The sequence below is a fragment of the Petaurus breviceps genome, unplaced genomic scaffold, assembly GCF_028583685.1.
Source record: "Petaurus breviceps papuanus isolate PSGF00001 unplaced genomic scaffold, PetGlider_PUasm1.0 90763, whole genome shotgun sequence".
Lineage (NCBI taxonomy): Eukaryota > Metazoa > Chordata > Mammalia > Diprotodontia > Petauridae > Petaurus > Petaurus breviceps.
Window position 1 is genome coordinate 12,200,072 of NW_027187340.1, and position 18,218 is coordinate 12,218,289.

An 18,218-nucleotide genomic window follows, 5' to 3' on the forward strand; every position below is an offset into this window, starting at 1 on the left:
GCTTTCATTCTATATATTTCCTCCTTTGAGAAAGTAATCTACAATCAATGCCTCTACATTCTCTCCTCTTAACTCAGTTCTAAACCCTCTATATGTATATATAATATATATATATTCATATATACCTACATATACTTATGTATATATACACATATTTATCTTCACATATACATAGAAATGAATATATATTCACATATATCATCATTCAACTGAAACTGCTCTCTCCAAGGTTTCCTGACTGGTCTCTTCTCTATCCTCATATTTCTTGACCTTTCTTCAGCCTCTGATACTATTAATTACCCTTCTCTGCTAGATTCTCTGCTCTCCCGAAGTTTTCATGTCATTGCTCTCTCCTGGTTCTCCTCTTACAATGTCTAACCATACTTTTTCAGCCTCCTTTGCTGGATCTTCCTCTAGATCATGTCCACTAACTTTGGGTGTGCCCCAAGGCTTTTTCTTGGGCCCTCTTCCCTTCTCCCTCTATATACTATCTTGATTGATGTTCTTATCAGTTCTCAAGGATTCACTGATCATCTCTATGTGGATGTGTAGGCAGCTAGGTGGTACAGTAGATGAAATGCTGGGCCTGGAGTTAGGAATATGTGAGTCTAGCTTCAGACATTTACTGTATGTGTAACCCTAGACAAGTCACTTAATCTCTGGCTGCCTCAGTTTCTTCACCTGTAAAATGAAGAGAATAACAGAACTATCTCCCAGGGTTGTTTTGAAAACTAAATGAAATGATATTTATAAAGCAATTTAAAAACTTTAAATCAACCAACAAAATAAGTGCTATTATTGTTGTTATTATTATATTTATAACAATTTCAGATCAATCTATCCAGTTTTAACCTTTCTTTTGACATTCAATCTCATGTCACCATTATCCTATTGTTCATGGAAGATGGATGTCCCACAAAATCTCAACCTCCACAAGTCTAAAAAAGAATTCATTATCTTTTTCCTCAAACCAGTCCCTTTCCTGAACTTCCTTGTTAATGTCCAGGGCATCACATCTTCCCAGTCACTTTGGCTCATAATCTCAATGTCATCCTTGACTTCTCACTCACCTTTAACCCACGTATCTGATATGTTGTCAAGTCCTATCTTTACAACCTCTCTTAGATATGTCCTCTTCTTTTAACTCACACAGCTATCACTCTGATGCAAATCTTCATCACTTCATGCCTAGACTATTGCAATAGCCTTGTGGCTGGCCTTCCTGTCTCATCTCTCTTGACTGTAGTCCACTCTCCAGTCAGCTGCAAAAGTGATCTTCCTAAAGCATAGGTCTGACTTTACCATTCCTGTACTCAATAAACTCCAATAGCGCCCCCCCCCAACTCCAAGTAACTAAAATGAAAATCCCATGTGACTTTTAAAGTCCTTCTCAACCCACCCTTCCTACCTTTCCAGTATTCCTATATGTTGTTTCCCTCCCTATATTCGACAGTCCAGCACCACTGGCCTAGCTGTACCTCATATATGATATTACATCTTCTGACTCTACTTTCACTGGCTGTCTACCACGTCTGAAATTCTCTTCTTCCTCATCTCTGCCTCCTGACTTCCTTGAGGTCTTAGCTCAAATTCTACCTCCTGCTACCTCCCCTTTCTACCCTCATTCCATTAGCTCACATTATACTACATATTTATGTGTGCATATATATGGACACATATATGTGCACACACATATATACAAAAATATATACACATGTATATATTTACATACAAAGAGATGTATTTGTATATACATAGTTTGGATATTGTCTTCTCCATTAGAATATAAATAGGGACCATGTTTGTACCTTTTTTTTTTTTTAAAGCAATTGGGGTTAAGTAACTTGCTCAAGGTTACACAGCCGGTTATTTCTGGGTGTGGTGCTAAGTATCTGAGCCCGGATTCGATCCCCAGGTCATCCTGACACTGGGGCTGGTGCTCTTACTCACTGAGCCACCTGGTCACCCCTTTACCTTTCTTTTTATTCTCAGCATTTAGAACAATGCTTGGTACATAGTAAATTTTTTTGGGAGGGGTTTGACTGAGAAAATGGTTGATTTGCAATAAAACTACCCCACTGACTCACAATACTATGGCGTTTGTTATGTTACTGAATACTATTCAGGACAAATATTTAATACAAAAAAAAGCCAATATAATCTACTTGAAAATGTACATATAAGAAACATATGCTTCTTTCCTCATTAGTATAGAAAGATAACCTTTTATATCCTTTGTTCTTAAGAAAGTTAACTTGAAAAATGAGTCACCTGTTTAGAAGGAAGTTGAATTCTATAGAGATCCTATGTATTCTCTGTATTAGCTTGTATATATAAAAATATATATGAATTTATAGACTATACATATTTTATAGTTTATTTTACATAATATAATACCCATTTTTATATCTATTATACATTCATATGCATTCTAACTTTTATATAAAGTTCCTATTGCAAGGACTGGAAGATAAAGGTCATACATAATATATGGCTCACGGTTGCCAGGAAGCATTCTGTTAATATTTTTTAGGACAAGAATTCTATTTAATAGCATTTTGATTTCTCATAAAATCATTAGCTTCCATTTGCTCCAATCTAATTCTGAAGCAATGATTCTCCTCATCGAGCTTTTGAGATTTTTTTTCCATCTGGCAAATTCGGCTTTTTAAGGCATTCTTCTCCTCATTGCCTTTTTGAGCCTCCTTTGCCATTTGAGTCAGTCTGTTTTTTAAGGTATTATTTTCCTCAGTCAGGCTGTTGACTCTCATTTCATAATTTTCTTGCATCATTCTCATTTCTTTTCCCAATTTTTCCTCCACTTCTCTTATCTGCTTCCTAAGGTCCTCTATGGCCTGTAACCAGCTCGTATTTTCCTTTGAAGCTTTTAGTGCAGGAGTTCTGACTTCACTGTTTTCCTCCTGTTCCATTCCTTTCTCCGTCTTGTCCCCAAAATAGGAGTGTAATGTTGGAATCTTCTGTCTGCTTTGTTTCTTTTGCCCGCTCATTTTGCCACTCAATTACTTGACTTTTGGGCTTTTTGCCACAGTAGGTCTCTGCCACCAGGCAGGGGAGCTTTCTTCCCAAACACTGGGGTTTTCTCAGCTGCCAGAGGTATTAGATGGGTGCTCTCTCTGAGGTCTCACAAGCTCTGGCAAGCTGGACACACACCCCAGGACCTCCACCCTAGACTGCAATCCAGATCCAAGCAGGTTAAAGCAAGAGCGATTACCCCTCAGACTGGTGCTTGGTCCCCCTACACTCTGCAGGCCAGGAGCTGAAGGTGTCATGCCGCGCTGGCTGGATGTACTGGTGTCTCAGCGGCTTCTCGCCCCGGGGGTAAAAGCCATGCACTCCCACTTACTGGTCCCAAAGTCCAGACTGCACTGGCCTCTCACCTTGTCCTTCGCATCTCTGTGTTGATAAATCTGGAAACTGCCACTGCTGCTGCTGTTCTAGAGTCCCTCTGGCCGCAGCTGGTCAGGCCCGCCCTGGGGCTAAAGCCTCGAGTGCGGCTGGGCTCCGCTCCTAGAGCGCTGTGCTGGATTCCTGAAGGCCTGCCAGGCTTCCTCAGTGGGAGGTTAGTTTCTGTGTCATTTTGTGGGTTCTGCAACTCCAAAGTTTGTTTAGAGTCCCCTTTTTACATGGATTCTAGGACAAGAATTCTAACCCTGGAATGTGTAGACTTGTTTTTAAAAATATCTTGATAAATGCATCTCAATATAATTGGTTTCTTTTACAATCCTATATACTTAATTTTTTTTCTATGAAAGGGTCCATAGGATCCACCAGACTGCCAAAAGGGTCTGTGACACAGGATAAAAGGTTTAGAATATTTTTTTAGAATGTCAGTTTTCTATCTTTTCCTTACTCTCCAGAAGAAAAAAAAACAAATCAAACCCTCTACAATCTTTCCTAATAATGTTTTCTAATATCTCATAGTTGTAACAGGATAAGAAACCTAACCCACCCCTACTTCCTAAATAAATGTAAAGCTGATTTCCCATTGAAATGTCTTCAATCTGCCAAAAGCTATTGGAATGCTATTTAAGTTTTACTGTAGTGGGGGTGGGGACTGAATGATCTACATTCTCTCCACTAGCAGCTAGTGATCTGTTTAAATACAAGGTAATATTAGCTACACCAAAATATAGTCAAAAGACACAGGAAACTTACCTCACTCCTAAAGTTATAGGAAATCATTGTTTTTTTTTTAAAATAGATTTTTAGGGGAAAGAAGGTTTATTTCTAGATATGCAAAACTTATCTTCTCACAAAAAAATAGCTTAATGGGATAGTCTTAAGGTCTAAAAATTACCCTTGTACTCTGAAGTATCCACATTTTCAGGATCTTCTGGCTGAGCAGAATCTAAGGAAGAATGTTTATGAATAAAACATCTGATGTCATCTTCTCTATGTACAGACAAAAAAGAAATAGATGTGTGTGATGGAACAGTGCCTTCTCTCATACTGCTAATCTTGAAGGTCAAATTGATTTTCCCTCCTGCATCATATTCCTGTCTTCTTAAAAAATGATCCTTTTTCTTGAAGTTCCTTTTCATGCTTTAATAAATCTTCTGAAAAGGAATGAAATGCCTAAGTGCTATATGTGTAAATTTGTATTTGTAGCTATTTGCCAAAATTGATATGTTTGTAGAAGGTACTTTTGTTAAAGAAAGAATTCTTCTGTAGCAGGGGTCCTTAGCTAGGGATTTCTTTGGCAGGCTAGGGAAGCTCCTAGACCCCTTCTCAGGATAATGGTACTCAGTATATAAGTAATATACAAAGTAATGCAAAGGAAACTAATTACATTTCAACAAAAATGTAATTCTTTTCTCAGCCCAGTTTATTAACCCCCTGAAATCTACCCATGGACCTCAAGTTAATAACCTCTATTCTATAGGTCATATTAGCATTTTTACATAAAGTAATAGCACAGAACGTTGGTTATGTCAAAATAATGAATTTTATGTATCTATTTACCATATTATAATGAACTTCGTATCAAGTCAACATGAAAAAAATGAAGATATTTTCTTCTTTATCCTTTATCACTACACCCTGGAAATCTCTATAAGAAATCCTTAAAAATTTTCAAGAAATTACAATCTATTTTAATGTCTTTTCTTATGACATATATGATCAGGTATCACATAAGAAAAATCTAAAAATAATGGATCAATAAAAGTTCTAATTTTATTCACAATAATTCTTTCAAAGGTAATTAAATTGAAATATGTTACTTTATATATGTGGCTATTTCAAATTAATGACAATGAAACTAAAAAGTAAGAAAATCATGAATCTGTGAGTGATATTCTTCCTACTGGATCTAAAACAAGGCTAATTATACAAAACCTAGGCAATTGAAAGCCATTCTGTTGGTAAATGAGGACAGTGTATATGTTTATACAAAACGTCACCAAAATAATTAATAAACACATGATCAGCAATGTCTGTATCAGTGATGGGAACCATCTTTGTCCAACATCTCCAGCCTTCTCATTCTAGCCTTTAGAATCTGTCTTATTGCTAGTACATCTTCCAACCCCTATCTTCTTCCTCAGTCACCTTCCTGATTATACTATACTATCTAAAAACAGTTTTATTGATATTTATTGTTGTCTCCCGGGAACCATTCCTTGTACTAAAAGAAGAGCCCTGCTTCTAGAGTTAGAGCAAATGGGTTCAAGTACTATCTCCATCTCATTTATTACAGCCTTAGACCAATCACTTAATCTTTCTGGGCCTCAGTTTTGTTAACTGGAAAGTAAGGGGGCTGTATATGGTAGCACACACCAATAATCTCTATTACTGGGGAGCCTGAGTTAGTGGACTGCTTGAACTTGGGAATTCTGAGATGTGGCAGACTAAGGCACTGGGGAGGCACCCAAATCCTGCAGCAGCAATATAGTAAGCTCCTAGGAGTAGGGTAGCACCAGTTTCCCTAGGGTGGGGTGAATTGGCCCAAGTCAGAGGAGGAAGTCCAAGCTTCAGTGCTAACCAGTAGTAGTGTTGGGCCCTGTAATAAGAATGTAAATTTTAAAGATCTTCCCTGCCCCTAGGCTAATGTGCACCTGAAGCCTTGGGTGGGGGAGGCTTGTTTTTCAGTAGATACTTCTTGATTGGCCAGTGAGTCAATAAGGTTGTTACATTCTCTGAGCCAGGAGAAGGCTATATAAGCCCTGATGTGTAACTTTGTTTTGGGACTCACTTTGAGAAGTGTTCTGTGATTTGATCTGAATTCTGGGAAGCCGTTGTTGAGAGTCCTCCGGCTTTGAAAAACCCAGGATGTGGAAACCCAGACGTTGACTGGGTATGGATGTAATGGTTGGACAGTTTGGAAATCTGCCTACTTGATGTTTCTGTCTTGATAATTATGCCTGTATACTTTGAGGTTCAGGGTGCTGACCTTTTCTCCTGAACAAGGTAAACGATATATGTCTGACTGATTAAAGTAAGCTTGTTAACCCATTTTGAGTTGCTTTCCTTTAACAAAGAAGATCCAAGAACCTGTGTGAGCAGGCACCCTGGGGACACTGGGGTGCTTGCTGCAACAGGCCCATGTGTTAAAATTGTTCTGACACCTTGAATACCTTCCCCCCTACCCCCAGCTTCTAGTCAGTATAGTAAGTATATAATTAGTCAATATAAAGGGACAATAGTGGGAAATAAGATCAAAAAGGGGAGTGGAAGAGTTATATATAACTGTCCCCCAAATCAGAGGAGCATAATATAAAATTGTATCATATATTAACCAAAATTTACATCTGGTAATATGTGCTAAATCAGCAGAAGCCATCTGGGTGCTTCTGTCACAGCCTTTTGGTCCTATGATATGTAAATCTCAGACAAATTCCAGACCCCATAGTAAAGACCAATCAATCACCAAATGGTGCTGAGAATTTTAAGATGATGTGAGCATGTTAACTTTAAAGTTTTACTGACAACTCTGAAATGATCTGGATATATTAATGAGCTAACCTCAAGGTGGCACCGATAAGAGTCTGTTTCCCATAAAAATGAGACCTTAAGCTCCTCTCACCTCCACCCACCCAGCACTCTTCCATCTTCTAAAGGTGATGTCCAAGTACTCCCAACTCCAATCTATGATTAAGTGACTCATTCCCTCCCCATTTTCTTCCTCACACTGCCCTTTTCTTCACCATCCTATCCCTCTCTATCCCTTTCACTTTTTTTCTCTTCTGTATTGTTTGCCCCCACACCCTCTGTGGCTAATTAAAATGTGATTGTTGCCTGCTTCATGTTTCCAGTTGTGGTCTGTCCTGGAAGTCCCCAGCGAACCGGGCATGCCTGCCTCCATTTCATAATTTCATAAATTAATTATCAATTCAGCACATAATACACATACATATATACATACATAATGCAAGATACTACACTTCCAAGACAGAAGAGATAGGGAGATCTAATATTAAATAAACAAATGGATAAATGGATAACATAGAATGGATAAATAGCAGAATGAACAAATTAATGATTAAGAAATAAAGTTGTGGTTTTTTTTAAAGAAAGTAAAGAGAATGAATTAGATGGCCTTTAGGATACTTTCAAAGTCTTAATACTATGATCTATGATACTATGAAACCTAAAAAAGAAGCTGTTTGGCCAAATGAATCAGCATAGTATGTGCGATATTTGATCCTTAGTACCTTAGTTCTGAAAAGAAAGGAAAGAGTGTGAGATTCTATGTTAAAGATGAAGGGACTTTGAGGATCTGTAGTACTTTTTACCAGAACAATTCCATGTGGAACATAGATTAAACATTATTTTACAGATGAGGTAATCAAGGCTTTGAGATTTAGTGGCTTTTGTACCATCACACAGACAGTGAGTATCAGAAACACAAACTTTCTGACCCCAAAGTCTTGCTCATTCCTCTGCATGATATTGTCTCAATGCCTTAGCATCGGTGTCATCCCTGCAGCTCACCTACACTTCCTTACTACATTGAACTGCTTCGATGAGAGAGACAGTGCCTCATGGGAGACCAGGTGGTTTCCTTCCTTTCCTTATTCACAGGTTGTTTGTACCAACTGGACATTTTAAAAAACTACATGTTATTCAAAACTGCCCAACAAAGCCTTGGAACTATCAGACTTTTGATGGCACAATGGATAGAGCTCAGTCCTGGAGTCAGAAAGCAGGTTTTTCCATAGAGTCCAACTTTTCATGACCCCATGGACCATAGCATATGGAGTTTACTTGGCAAAGATACTGGAGTAGTTTTTCATTTCCTTCTCCAGTGGATTAAGATAAACAGAGGTTAAGTGATTTGAGCAGGGTCACACAGCTAGTAAGTGTCTGAGGCTGCATTTGAACTGAGGCCTTCCTGACTTCAGGTCCAGTATTCTATCCACTGAGCCATCAAGCTCCTTCTAGAGTCTTTCTGACTGGTTTTAAAATCTAGCCTCAGACACTTAGCAGCTGTATAGCCCTAGGGAAGTCACTTTAAACCTTTGTCTGCCTCAGTTTCCAATGTAAAATGGTGATATTAATAAACACCTCTCTCCCAGGATTGTGAGGATCAAGTGATAACTGTAAAGTGCTTAGCACAGCACCTGGCACACAATAGTCACTGTATAAATGTTAGCTACTATTACCTCAAAGCAAAAGATGTGGAAGTATAGGGGAATGACATATGATTTATAGCTGTTGGAATGGAGGGGAGGAGCTTCCCTTCCTCCCAATTAATTACTGAAGACCCAGATAGGGGATTAAATCAATAAGGTAGGAACAAGTCCTTAATTACTTTTCATGGAGTTACTCCTTTGACCCTTAGATAAAGACCTCAGACTCCTATCAGAAAATGTCTGGTGACTGGTTAAAAGAATAAGAGATACCTTTGGGACTATGTATATAACAATTCAATTTGGAAACAGGCCTTCCAGCAATAGCTCTACTAGCAGTAGAGCAACTGAAATTTAGGAGAAAGGGAACTGTTTCTTGGAAGTGCTGGGGAGGGGATGGAGAGAGAGAGGGAGAGAGAGACAAAGACAGGAAAAGAGAGAGAGAAAGAGAGGGAAAGAGAGAGAGAGAGAGGGGAAGAGAGAGAGAAAGAGAGGAGAGAGAGAGAGAGAGAGAGAGAGAGAGAGAGAGGAAGAGAAGGAGGAGGAAGAGAAGGAGGAGGAGGAGAAGGAGAAGGAAGGGAGGGAGGAAGAGACAGAGAGATTTGATTCAGAATTGACTATTCCTCACTTTAGCTGGAGGCAGAGGCAGGACATTTTATCATTTTATAAAGACTTATCTAGCCACAGCAAAGTACAAATATGAGTGTTAAGAGACTGAGCAGTGCCATCAGAGGTATTAGGGTAGCCATATTTGGAACCACAGTGGATGATAGACAAATTAAGCACTGTCCCCTGCCTCTCCCCCCCCAAAAAAAAAGGTATAAAGGACTCAACAAGAGCACTGATCCTTGGAGCTAAGGGGAACTTTATTCAGATTCCAAATATGAGCTCAGGACACATATCAGATATGTGACCCTGGGCAAGCTGTTTAACCTCTGTTTGCCTCAGTTTCTTCAACTATAAAATGGGGATAATAATAGAATTCACCTTGTAGGGTTCTTGTGAGAATCAAATGAGATAATATTTGTAAAAGTACTTAGTACAATGCCCAGAACATAGTAGGAGCTATAGAACTGCTTATTCCCTTCCTCTTCCTCTTTCCAAAAACTACATCCAGCTGATAATCAATGGGAAATACACAGGGGATCATGAGTGACTGTACTAGAAAATTCTGTAACTTCTCAAGGTTCCAGGGAAACCCTAAGCTAGCCAGCATTTATAGGGCAAAATACTTTCTATATGGTAACTGACTGAATCCTCACAACAACTCTTCAAGGCTGTGCAGTTATTATCTTTGTGTACATTGAAGAAACTGATGCACAAAGAGGGTAAGTGACTTTCCCAGGATCACACAGCTGGGAAGTATCTGAGGCACAATTTGAACTCATCTTCTTGACTCCTGATCCTGTGCTCTATCCACTGAGGTAGAATAAGCAGCAATGAGCTATCCTCTGAGGATCCCAAACTATGAGTATGAATTCCATTGGGGAAGCAGCCTCATAGGGAGCACTACACAGGTTTTGAGCAGCTAAGTGGCACAGTAAATAGAATACCAGGCCTGGAGTCAGGAAGACTCATATTTCTGACTTCAAACCTGGCCTTGGAAACTTACTAGCTGTATGATCCTGGGCAAATCACATAACCCTGTTTGCCTCAGTTTCCTCATCTGTAAAATGAACTAGTGAAGGAAATGGCAAACCACCCCAGCATCTTTTCCAAGAAAACCCCAAATAGGGTCATGAAGAGTTAGAAACAATTGAAAAACAGCTGAACACACAGATACTGCTGACCAATAAGAGAAAAAATAAATATGAAGACATTTAAAATAGATCTTCCTCCCAAAGATCTATGAAATGAGAGTATATAAAAGTAATACACAATCCAGATCTTAGTAATAATCCATTGTTTCTGAAATACTTTTAAAGCATTTATAAGCATTATAACACATTTGTTGTCTTAAACACATATTGTAAATATAATCAGAGTGGTTAAGTAACTTATTCAAGAGAAGCTCAGAAGTCATCTGATTGTTTCATTCTTTGTATTTGTATCCCTATCACCAGCACAATGCTTGGTACATTTTCAATGCTAAATACATTTTTAAAAATTGTCTTCTGGGTCACGTTAGCAACAAGATATTAGACTAGACATTTTTTCCAATCCCTATGACTTCTCAGACTTCTCCAAAACATAAACTGTACATCAAAGATAAAGCAACTTCTACTGTTTTTATGGTCTAAGCCATCAAGAATCCAAAATTAGGTAAAACAAATCAATTACCTGAAAGCCTAGGAATTGATGCTCACTGATCCTGAACTCACTTAGCATCCTGCCCTCACAAGGGGCAGTGTTGCTATAGTGTAGTAGTGAGGCTACACCAATGGATCCAAGGAAACTATATAGGCTCACATCAAATCTTACCTCTACAATCCAATCCCCACTCCCTTTTTCTAGTACTATAGAGAGCCTGGCTCTGGGCTATGGAAGTTTTCTCTAGCCTAAACAGTTGCTTATCCAAGTCCTTCAGGAACAAAAGCTTGCTGGGTGCTAAAACCTGGAAGTACCAACACCTTGGGGAAAGCAGCCTCTGTCAGTGCCAGGAAAAGTAGGCTCTGAAATGTTGGTGCCAGCAGGTTCTGCACTGCCTGGGTTGGATCAGAGAACTAAGGGGCAGAAAGAGTGGGTGACCGGTCACCAGGACAGTGTACACAGTCAGTGCATGTGAAGGGCAGTGTAGTACTCCACCAAACTGGAGGGAAGAGATACAGCATCCAGGGGGGACCAGTTCTGACCCCCAAAAGTCAGTTGGGGCAGAGACTTAGGCTGGGGAACTGTGAATTGCTCAAAGTTGGAAGAGACTGGGATGGTTTGAGATTCAGCCCTCAAGAAAGCCACAATCAGAGGAAAGGGAGTTAGATGAGCAATACGGAAAAATAAGGGGAAGAGAAGACTGAAAGGACCAAAGATTTAAAAAAGAAGAAATTTCAGATACTTTGAAAATTACCAGAAAAACCAATAAGGAAACAATAACACCAGAAGGAAACATGGCCTTCAGATCTAATAAATGATTTCTGGCACCTATGAATAAATATTGCCAAAGAAAGGAAAATGATCCAACATTTGATGAGATTGAGGAATCCTTTGGAATTTGAGGAGAACATAGAACTACAACATTCAGTGGTTTAAAAGAGAAATCAGAATTAGGAGGGGAGAATTTATGTCCTTCACAGGAAAAACAATGAGCAGAGTAGAAAAACTGGAACCTATAGTGGCAAGCCCCACCAAAGAAATAATACCCCACCAAAATCCATTCATGAGACAAAAATAGTCTTAATATCTAAGCCATGGAAAGATAAAACACAGAAAGAAAACTATAGACCAATATCATGAATGAACACCAACTAAATTTTTAAACAAAATACTACCAAATAAATTACATTAATTTGTCCAAGAAGTCATTCATTATTATCAAGTGGTATTTATACTAACTATGCAAAGATGGTTCAACATTTGAAAAACAATCAATAATCAATGTATTAAAAGCCATAACATCCCAAACCACATGATCATTAACAGATGCAAAAAAGTCTTTGACAAAGCACATTTTTTAAAATGCTAAAAACCCTACAAAGTATAGTGTATAGAAGGCCTTTTCCCTCCCAACACCAAAGCAAACTTCATATACAATGGGGATTCACTAGAACTTTGTCCAAAATATTACAGGAGTGAAGTAAGGATGTGCATTCTCCCCACTGTTATTTGATATAGTTCTGGAATTGCTAGCAATAGTTGTAAGACAAGAAAAAGGAATTAAAATAATAAAGATAGGTATGGAGGAAATAAAACCTTGTTTGCTGATGCTACAATGGTTTACCTGGCAAAATCCAGGGAACCACCAAGGTTTTAATTGAGACAAGTTATAGCTTCGGCAAAGTAGCAGAAAATGCTCAAAAATCAACAGTATTTCCACAAAATAAAAGCAAAACACAAGAAGCAATAACATGAAGGGAAATTCCATTTGAAATAACTACAAAATACATAAAATATTTATGGATCAATCTTTCAAAAGCACACAGAATACTTGTATAGATTCAGTTACAAAACTAAAGAATTAAAGAACAACTTAAATAGGTGGAAGAATATTCAGTGCTCATGGCTAGGCTGCGAAAATATGATAAAAATGACAATACTACTACAATTAATTTTTACTTTTGATGTTCTACCAATTAAATTACTAAGCAGATACTATACAGAGTTTGACAAACATAATAAAATTCATTTGGGACAATGATCTAGAATATCAAGGGAAATGATTAAAAGAAGTAAGGACAAAGAGGGGACCCCCCCCAGCTATATTATAAAGCAGCAGTCATCAAAACCATCCGATATTGGTTAAAGAATAGAGTCAGATCAATGGAAGAGACTATGTAAAAAGGATTCAGAAATAATAAAACTCAATAACTCAGTGTTTTATAAAGAGGAAAATATAGGTTACTGACGGAAAAAAAAAATCTATACTTGATAAAAACTGCTGGGAAAACTGAAGGAGTCTGGCAGAAATTAGGCTTAGACCAATACCTCATATTCCATTCCACGATACATTCTAAATGGATACATGACCTTAATATAAAACATCAAACATACTATAAGGAAACCATACTATTAAAAAAAAGAAAGAGATCATTTACCTCCCACAGCTTTGGGTAAGAGATGTATTATTAACCAAACCAGAGACAGGTAATTACAAAAGTTAACTGAAAAACTTCTGAAACAACAAAATTAATGCATCCAGGATAAGAAAGAAGTGGTTGAATTGGGGGAGGGGAGGCGGTCTTTGTAGCCAATTTCTCTGATAAAGTTTTGGTATCCAAAATATATAAATCATATATAAATGAAGAACTAAATAAATAAACAAGCAAACATTTATCTATGCACAGTATATATGTGTATGTATATATGTATGCATATGTATATACATATGTATTTATATACATACATACACACACATATAAACTTATAGCCATTCCCCAATAGGTAAATCATCAAAGGATATGATCTAAGAGTTTTCACAAGAAGACTTGCAAGGTATTGACAAAAATGCTTCAAATCACTAATAGGAGAAAAATAAATCAAAATACCGAGATTTCACCTCACACCTTGCAAATTGGCAAAAATGACACAAGGTGCTGTGGCAAGATAATAAATAACATTAATACATTGTTAATGGAGCTGTGAAATAGTATAACCATTTTGGAATTAGGCAAATAAAGTGACTAAAATGTCCATACCCTTTCAACCAGAGGATCCATTTCTGAGCTTATACCCCAAGGAAGCTATTGAATAAGGAAGAAAAAAGTTCCCACAAACTTCAAAATATTTACAGCATCACTTTTTTATAGTTATGAATTGGAAACAAAGTACGATGCCCATCAGGTGAGGAATGGCTAAACATTTTGTGGTATATGAACATAATGGTCTAGTCAGAAAAAGTCCCTATAAACTTCAAAATATTTGTAGTACTTTTTTTTTATTGTTATGAATTGGAAGCAAAGTAGATGTCCATTAGCTGAAGAATGGCTAAACAATTTGTGGAATGTGAATGTAAAGGAATAGTAAGAAAAAAGTTACCATAAACTCCAGGAAGATTTATAGCACCACTTTTTTGATTGTTATGAATTGGAAACAAAGTAGATACCCATCAGCTGAGGAAACAATTTGTGTTAAGTGAACATAAAGGACAAGTGAGAGGAAAAGTCCCCATAAACCCCAGAAGATTTGCAGCACCGCTTTTTTTGACAGCTATGAATTGGAAACAAAGTAGCTGCCCCTCAGCTGGGGAATGGCTACACCATTTGTGGAGTGTAAATGTAATGGACTAGTACTGTGCTGTAAGACATGATGCGAGTGAGCAACGAACAGAGAAGCATGATTATACGAACTGATGCAGAGTAAACAGTCAAGAAAACAGTATAGAAGGTAACAATTTAAATGGAAACGACACACCAAAATATTAGAAGTAAATAAGACGACATTGTAAAGAAACGCGGAACTCAAATGAAGACACGGGAGAAAGCACCGCCACGTACCCCCTTCGTGGCTGGGGAGCTCCACGGTTCTGCCACCAGGCGTTTCCAGACCTTCTCGACAGCATCGGTTGTGCGGACTCATTTTACTCTTTAAGAAAAGACCGTCCGCGGTCGCGCCACCCCGTCCCCTCCCCCCGCTCGTGACCCGCGCAGTTCCGCGATCCGATCCTGGCGACGACGAAGGTCGCACAATGGCGGCGGCGGCGTCTCGTCTCAGTCCTGCGGCGCCCAGGCCGAGGTGTCTGCGGCTCCCGACATCATGAAGGCCCAGGGCCAGTCAAGGCCGGGCTCGTCGCCTCTCAACACCGTGTTCCGCCATGTGCGGTACGAGAACCTGGTGGCGGGTGTGAGCGGCGGCATCCTCTCCAACCTGGTGCTGCATCCACTGGACCTCGTCAAGATCCGCTTCGCCGTGAGTGACGGACTGGAGCTGAGACCCAAGTACAAAGGCGTCGTGCAATGTTTGATCACGATTTGGAAGATGGACGGCATACGAGGCCTTTACCAAGGAATAACCCCCAACGTGTGGGGCGCGGGTTTATCTTGGGGACTCTACTTTTTCTTCTATAATGCCATTAAATCCTATAAGGCAGAGGGGAGAAAGGAAAGGCTCAGGGCAACAGAATACCTGATTTCGGCCGCCCAGGCCGGGGCCATGACGCTCTGCATAACCAACCCATTGTGGGTAACAAAGACGCGCCTGATGCTCCAGTATGACCACAGCCTCTTCGAGAGGCGCTACAGCGGCATGATAGACGCATTGGTCAAGATCTACAAATATGAAGGGCTGCGTGGATTGTACAAGGGATTTGTGCCCGGGCTCTTGGGAACCTCCCACGGAGCCCTGCAGTTCATGGCATATGAATTGCTCAAAGCGAAGTACAATAGACATATCCATCGATTACCAGACGCACAGTTGAGCACGATAGAGTATGTATCGACTGCAGCGTTGTCAAAAATATTTGCTGTGTCAACAACGTACCCCTATCAAGTAGTAAGAGCCCGGCTTCAAGATCAACACATACAATATGAGGGAGTGTTACATGTAATCAAGAGGACATGGAGCAAAGAAGGCATTCATGGATTTTACAAAGGAATTGTTCCTAATTTGATTACAGTGACTCCATCTTGTTGTATTACTTTTGTAGTTTATGAAAATGTCTCCCAATTTTTATTTGACCTTGGAGAAAGAAGGTAAACTTAAAGAAGATGACACAAAAATATCTACTACCGAATCAGCAAGGTACGTCTTAGTGCTTGAAGTACAAAGCATAGAAGAAACAGCGCGGCAAACTTATTCATGATTGAAATGCGCCTGTGATTGTTGGAAGAAGTCAAAGAATTGATGAATTCTCACAAGTTTTCTGCTTTTGCTTTCTCGTTTATCCATGTGACTTGGCTGTGTGTGCCTAGAATAGCTGCCATCAAAACAATATTAAAATTGACATGAAGGTATAGCTCAGTGAATTTGTCCATTTCATTATTCAAATAAAAGCAGATTTTGCAAAATTTGGTGAATTAGATGGATTTGCCTTTCTTGCTGAACTGAAATGTGTGGATTGGTTTTTAAAATCCACTTTTGTGCAATACTTAGAGGTACTTCTTGTAAGAATACATGGTAGTATTTATGTAATAGTTCACTTTAAATGCATGATTTTAAATTTAAGAAAGTTTGCTGAAAAAAGTGCTCAAATTCAAAGTACAGTATATCAGAATCAGTGGACAGTGAAAAACAAGCATTCATTGGTGATACACTTTTGTCTTAGATGGAGATAGTCCATGTATTTCTCAAGATTAGGGAGTGGGTAGAATGGGTGGGTATTGTAATAGAAATTCCCCCTCCCCCATTTAAAGTTTCATTTTGGACCCAAGTTTTCTGAATACTGGCATTGAATAGACCTTTGATTTTGCAAACTTCTTTGTGCTCCAGGATTTGAGTGCCTCAGTTTTCATTTAACATGTACATACCATTTAATAGAGATATTTAAAGGGTCCCTGTGTATTTCAGAAGTGTTTAGGTTTGCAACTTTGGGGTATCTGGGTATGGATCCTATTGGCTGGTCAAATTTATGTTTTAGATACAAGTTGTACCTATACCCACTATTGTTGGTTTTATTTTTATGAGGCATTGCAGGAGCAGCTATAATATAATCATCTTTCTTTTCCCTCTAAAAGTTGAAAAAGTAATTATATTCTCATTTATAATAAATACCTATGACTGCTATTGCACTACCACCTGTCTCCTAAATAAGACAATTTTCAAAGCCATATTTAGATGGTCCTTTGAAAATGGATCTATTTTTATATTTTGAGTGGTACTGTTTTTTAAATAAAGATGAAATTATAAATAAAAAAATACTATTTGTCATATGGGATGGTTCTCCCAGGGTAATAGGGGAAGGGATACATGGGATACCATGGTGATGTATGAAACAGAAAACATCAAAATGTAATTGGGAAATATTTAACAAAATAAAAATAAAACAGAAAATAAAACTAATTGCTTGATTGATCCAGTACTATCCTCTTATTTTATAAATGAGAAAATTGTTCCATGTAGTTATAGTATCCTCAAGTCAAGAAGCAAGTGCTTAGTATTTTCTAGGCACTGTGCTAAATGTTGGGAATACAAATACAAGCAGAAAGATGCTTATACTCTAATGAGGAAGATAACACATAAAGGGAATTAGAAAAGTAAGGGGTTGGGCAAGAAGACCTGAAGGTCTTGGGCTCAGGGTTATGACAAAGAAAGACTGGAGAGTCAGGGGTACAGCCTGTAAATGAATGTTACTTGTTCCAAATCACATAGCTACTTGATGGAAGAATGAATATGACAGCCTAGCTTCCCAGAATTGTAACTGAGAAAATCAGAGAGACTCATCTTCCAGAATTCAAATCTGGCCTCAGACTCACTAGCTGTGTGACCCTGGGCAAGTCACTTAACCCTGTTTACTTCAGTTCCTTATCCATAAAATGAGCTGGAGAAGGAAATGGTAAGTTACTCCAATATCTTTGCCAATAAAAACCCAAATGGGATCATGAAACGTTAGACACTGCTAAAATGACTGAAAAACAACAAAAAAGCAAACCAGAGGTCATCTACTTCAACCTCTTGATTTTATAGACGGGGAGACTGGGGCCTTAAGAAAGGGGATTAATTACCCAAGGTCACAAAACCATTACATGGCAGAACCAGGATTTAAACCCAAGTTCTCTAATACTAAATCTATGGATCTTACCATGACAATAAGATGTCTTACGTTATATGACTTAAGTATGTAGAAACCATATTTAATCAATGATTAAAAACAATTGCTGTGCAACTGATTCATTTTGGATTTAGTTTAATAATAAATCCCCTGCTTCCAGATAGTTTTCCACTTAAGATTCCAAAGGTACTTTCAAAGTTTTTAAAAATTAATGGGAATGGAGAGAGGATGGGAGAGGGAGGGTAATGATGACCATTTTTAAAGACTGCTTAGTTGAACATTCCCTTTGACTCAGTAACGTCACTGCTAGGCCTATATCCTAAAACATGATA

General features: G+C 38.4%; 1 protein-coding gene and 1 pseudogene across 2 annotated transcripts in view; one reads left to right on the plus strand and one right to left on the minus strand.

Moving 5' to 3' along the window:
* PDE1A (phosphodiesterase 1A) overlaps positions 1-18,218 on the minus strand; it is a 494,981-nt gene that overhangs the window by 17,327 nt on the left and 459,436 nt on the right. The gene's annotated exons all lie outside the window — the stretch shown is intronic.
* Positions 14,937-15,875, plus strand: LOC138146611 (solute carrier family 25 member 32 pseudogene; annotated as a pseudogene).